Here is a 6050-nt window from a genome sequence, read left to right on the forward strand (position 1 = left end):
ACCACTCTGCTCACTGTAGTTGCTCAAATTTTCACTGACTTTTGCCAGCGAAACAATTTTGCATTGCAACGTTATATAATGACGTGACTGTTTTGACCGTGGCTTTAACTCCAGAGAGGATTCTACAGAATATTGATAAACTGAATATTTGTTAACACAGATATTCAGTATTAGCAAATATTGTAGGTGCTTGAATGTAGTAAATTGATAGGTGTCCGAAATGAACCTGCGACTTGCACTGATGCTCGTGTTTTGTGTGACTGATGAGCTTATTGGAAAAAACTTGAAGAAGAAAAAAAAAAGAACGAAAATCATAATCATCAGTATGCAGATATTTTTTAAATATAACTTTTGGAAATTACGCTGATGGTAAAATTCGATTAATGAGGGTACACATGGAGAGTTTACAGAAGGGAAAAAAGAAAAAAATTCGTGACCCCGACGTGATTCGAACACGCAACCTTCTGATCTGGAGTCAGACGCGCTACCGTTGCGCCACGGAGTCCACATACCAAGTGTCTTGGATTATAAATATATATAAATGAGTAAATGATCATACGCAGATGAAGTGACCGCCAATGACAATTTAATCTGTATGGTTAATTTCAGTTTATCTATGATGTGTTGTTGTTTTGGTTTTTGTTTTTACAATTAAAGTGGTAAAGTCCTGTTTTTACGTCCTAGTTTCCTGGAGCTATGATGTTTGGCCGCCGTTCAGCCTATCGTTTTCAACGTGGTACATTAACAGAAGGGCTTTGATAAGGTTCGATCCACTAAGACTCACAGAATGAAAGAGTTGGTTATTTTAGTCGGATAGAAGACTGTACGTAACAGAAGCCAGTATGAAAAAAATTCAGGTGATTGGTCAAATGTAACCAGTAGTGTTCCCCAGGAAAGTGTTTGGGGCCGACGTTCATTTACTCATAATAAATTATTTCCTCATTTATTCATATTCATGTGACATGCCACATGTGTTGAAGTGTTTTGTAAAAAATATTTGCTGATGACACAAAGGCGTATTGTGGAATGAATAATAAAGGCAAGCAAATTCTGCTCCAAGAAAGTGTGGACAAACGAGTCAAATAGATAGTGATGTGGCAAATTAAGTTCAACAATGAACAACAATGTAAAATACTTCATGTTGATAAGAATAACCCCAAATGCACTTAATATCATATCGCACCGCAGATGATCTTGATTAAACTGAATCAGAAAAGGATTTGGGAGTTTTTGTGGATAGAAATCAATCATTTGAACAGCACATTGATTGTGCTACAGTATTTTTAAAAAGATAATAATAAATAAAATAAGATAAGCAAACAGAATAGCACACATGTGATCATTCATTTTATTCAGTTTGAAAATAAAGATGTCATGGTGCCATTATTTGAATCATTAGAAAGACCAGTCCTGGAATATGGTAATGTAGTATGGTCCCCAACCTTCAAAAATGTATTGACTTAATGGAAAATGAACACAGAAGATTTACAAAGAAAATTATAGGGATGGTTAGTATGTTATATATGTTCTACGAAGAGAGATTAAGTAGTAACTCAAATCAAACATTTTTTCACACTTTTTTTTTTTTACTAACAACTAGTGTTGTCAACTTGTGGAATAATCTGCCCAGTCACATTTTCACTGCAGGAATACTTAACAATTTTAAGAATTCATAAGATAAACACTGGAAGGAATATGGCTTCCAAATAAAATTTTCCATAGGAAAGTAGCCATAATATCAGAAATTGTCCATTTTTATAAAGTTCAAAAAAGAAATGAAAAAAAGTCCTAATGATCAGGCAAACGGCTGATAAAGCCCAAAGGCCATGACATGCGATACTTTTGTGAGAAGTTTCAGTGAGATGTTTTTTTCAGATGTTTGACTAAAATCCTTAACGCAGCACAGAGAATCTGGATCTGGATCATGTATGAACCCAAGCTGGCTTTTTCCTGGTGTCTGCACCTGTGGTCTTTTCTCAGCTGGTTCCACTCGAATATTGTCACAATGAGTCTTTTAAAAACCAACTTGTTTTTCGATTTTTAACTTTTCATGCCTATTGTTTGTGGTTGCTCTGTCCATGATGTTGGCTGCAATTGTCATTGTGTCTTTTTGTCTTTCGGTGTCTTGGAGCAGATCAGGTGGCTATCATCTCCCGGTCTCATATAAAATGAAATAAGCACTCTGTCAATACAAGCACAAATCTGCTCCATCCTCTTCATGTTATTGCCTTCACGTCTGTACCCCATCTCACCCTCTGCTATCAGCTTCATACCAAGTTTCAGTTTCTCAGAGGAGTCACTGCATTCAGACAAATTTATACACTCTATACTACATCTGCTAAACAGATGCCTGATCAGCAACATAACCCAACTTGCTTAGTCAAGCCTTGAGTGCATAAATATATATTCTGTGTAACTATCAGTGGACTTTTCAGGCCCAACACTCGGCTTTTATCACAGATCGACATAAATTAACATTTGGGCCAACAGCAAAGTAAGAGCTGTATTATCAATGGTTTCTACTCTGCAATGGGAAGTCATTTACAGTTTCATCTTTTGTGAAGGACTGATTCTGAAAATAGGAGACAAGATTGCATTGGCTCTCAGTGCTGCAGCCCTGGGTGCAAGCTGGCATTTCTGATTTGGGAACCATCCCAGCGCCGACTGTCCTAAAACCCTCTTGGCTGAGAGAGTGGATATGTACCTTCAGCAAGAGACTCCCCACTATAATCAAATTCTGGACCAGATAGTCAGGACAGCAGTTGCATCTTCTGCTGTTCTGGTGGTCATAGTTGGACACAACTGGCTATCATACATACATACAGAAAAGGACTTCTAAAGAATGTTACCAGTGGAAAACCCTTTTGCTGCTGTGGGTTCTTTTCCAGTGCGCAAAGTGCATACCGCACATGGGGCCTCAGTTTATCATCTTATCCAAATGACTAGTTGCTCAGTTTGATTTTTCCAAACTTGGGAGAAAGGGCAAGAGCAGGAATTGATCCCATATACTCTGTATAGATAGATGCACAGCTTAACCATTCTGCCACCTTCCTTCAGATCCACTTTCTCAAACACTCCACCTACCACTTTTCTCTATCTCTGGACTGACATTTGGAACGATTTCCCTTTCGCTTCATCAAAGCCCAAGACTGTTCTTTCAAGACAACCCTACCTCCTTCCAGATCCTCACTCCTTTGCCTCTTTCCATCCCTGGTTTCTCTAGCTTTCAATCTGAATGTATTTATTTTCAATACTTTCTTTCGTCCATTTGATAGAAAGCAATGCTTTCATGTTAAAGCCAGGTGTGAAAGCACTCTGATTTTGTCTCCACACAAGATTCAGTGCAACATGAAAACATTCATCTTTTAAGATATTCTATTATTATTATTATGAAAGGCCAACAAGAGGGTTGTCAAAACAAAAGCCTCATCAAAGTTACAATGAACAAGGTTTAATTCCTTTCACCGTATTTTTGGTGTTGGGAGGACAATCTCAACGACCAAATTGTCACCATTTGAACATTTCACATTTGTTTTTTTGAAAGGTGAAATTCTATTTGATAATTGTTGTGATGACATACACCATGCACAAGCACATTCAAGTGAGCATATGTGTGTAGGCTTTGTTTTTGTGTGTGTGTGTGGTTGGTGTGTGTTTTTTTGTTTTTGGGGTTTTTTTTTGGTGTGTGTTTTTTTTTGTTGGTATACTTATATCTTAAGAAACAGTTTTAACTCTATGTTCATGGACTTTTTAACTGTTTGTGTCTCTATTCTTTTTTACCTGAAACTCTTTCCTTTTACACAATGACATGGACATTGCATTCAAGGAAGAATTACCTCACATGATTATTTTAGTTCTTCCTCTGTTGACAGACACAGCATTTGAATGAACCAAAAGAATATTTTGTTTGAACTGTGCTTGAAGCAGATAATAAAGTCCTCTAACTGGCTGATTGATAATGGTGCTTGACTGCCTCAGTGTCATCACAAAAACGTTTGTGAGAGAATTGGTGACATTCAATTAGATTGTAGCAGGGGATGTATATGTAACAAAAAAGACAGGTCCCAACACATAACTTCATGTTCTATAAATGTAGCAGTTGAACAGACTATTTATGAACTTTCCACCTCAGTGCATTAAAGAATTTATCCTCAGTCCCATTTTCATGGAGATGTAAGAGTGAGAGGACAGATTTTCATAAACTATCAAGATATTATCCATGTAAAAACATCACCCTGAATTCCAAAAGACAGGTTAGATACTGGGTTTTTTTTTTAATCTGATGTTCTGGGTGAAACTGACACAAGTTCACAAGACTTGTGAGAACAGAACAAGAGGTAATTTTCTACACTCTACTGCTGCACAAGTAAATCAATCTGAAGGTTCACTAGACAAAAGTTTAGAGATTTTACTGTGAGGAAACAAAAGCTGTAGAAATGCCAAGATTCACACAAATGTCACAGCAAAAGAAAGACAGACATGTATTTGACATTCTGCATACATACAATGGAGGTTCAGGTCTATATATCAGTTGATCTGTGAAATCGGGGAAGTTTCCACCATTCTCATTTACCAGGAGGAACTGTACAGATTCAAACTCAAAACTCTCATTAGACGAGTCCAATGCTGTAACCACTGTGTTGTAGCACACATAAAAATCTTAGCGTGTGTGTGAAACTGGTTTTGTCTGTTAATGCTGTTGCCTTTGTTGTTTGAACTGCATAAAAAAAAACAATAAAATGGTAAGCCTTTACCCATGAAATCACTGACAGCTTCAACTTGGAGGACAAATACAGACAGCTCAAACTTGTATGCATTTATCTTTAACACTAAAATTGGTACATAAACCATCTTTACCTATGAAGCCCACTGAGTGATGCTGTAAACTTTTGATATGCCCTTGCAAATATCACCGTTACATTTGCTTTGACGAAGATAACAATCAGAAAATGCTCCCCAACTCCCAACAAACAACAGCACGTTTTGAAGGCACAACAGCAACACTGTTCAGAAAAATAATCTAATAGCTACATTTTTTTAAAAGCTTGTATGTAACTGTTCCAAATTAATGGAATTCCAAATGTTCCTCACACCAGATATTCATGAAGAATTGCAACCCATTACCACAGCTCTGTTTTCTGAGTCTTTTCCGAGTAATTTTTCCATCAGGCAAAAATGTTTAGTTCAAGAACATAATTGTTAAGATTAGAAGAAGAAAAAAGTGATGAAAGTTCTGTGTAAACTGGTTCCACTGTTAACTATCAAAGTTATGTTACATTCCTTCAGGATGCAGTGACAAAAATCCAGTAAATGCCCATGTTCATATTTATTCATTTTTTAAGCATGAAAATCACACAGGTTTTCTTTTCCTCTTTTAATGTCAATACTTTTTTTTAAAAAAGAAAAGGTGTAAACTGCGTCAATCAATCTAGGAAGGGTGTAAACTGCGTCAATCAATCTAAATCATATTTTCCCCCCTCAGCATCAGGATTGTGTTGTCAAACTGAAAGCTTTGTTCTGGAAAGCTAAGAATTCCACTCAAGGCAACTCACAGTGATCAGCATTTCATGATTTTTCAATATCCATGCAAATTCCAGCCATGGCATATCCAAATTTCCTACTTCGGGAGGTTATCGGCCATAGCTACTTTTGTTTTCTCCGCATAGGTAGGAAGTAGTTTGCACAGGACAGGAATCAGAGCCCTGCCGGAGTCTGCACTAGTGGGTTATGGTTAAGTATGTGTAATTAAATTCATTCTTTTGCCCAGTTGCATCATGACTTTCCAACTTGGGCACTTCATAATTGACTTGTTTGTCCAACAATCCATACAAAGATGTAGGCAAGATGGCAGAAACTGTTTCATTTGTAAATTTTATCTTGTTTCAATACTTAACAATTACTGCAACAACAAAAATAAGTGAACTGTATCAATCATTATATTTTCTGCTCACCATCAGAAAACGTTTTTTAATAGAAAGCTGTGTGTTGTTATGCGAAAATTTCTTCCGAAGCTTGGCTGTATCAATGTCAACATTGGATCAGCATTTCAC

General features: G+C 36.8%; 1 non-coding gene across 1 annotated transcript; it reads right to left on the minus strand.

Moving 5' to 3' along the window:
* Positions 1-433: 433 nt before the first annotated feature.
* Positions 434-505, minus strand: Trnaw-cca (transfer RNA tryptophan (anticodon CCA)). Its single transcript has one exon. It is a non-coding gene; the product is annotated as a tRNA-Trp (tRNA).
* Between the last annotated feature and the right edge of the window lie 5545 nt (positions 506-6050).

This window comes from Babylonia areolata, chromosome 8 (genome assembly GCF_041734735.1).
Source record: "Babylonia areolata isolate BAREFJ2019XMU chromosome 8, ASM4173473v1, whole genome shotgun sequence".
Lineage (NCBI taxonomy): Eukaryota > Metazoa > Mollusca > Gastropoda > Neogastropoda > Buccinidae > Babylonia > Babylonia areolata.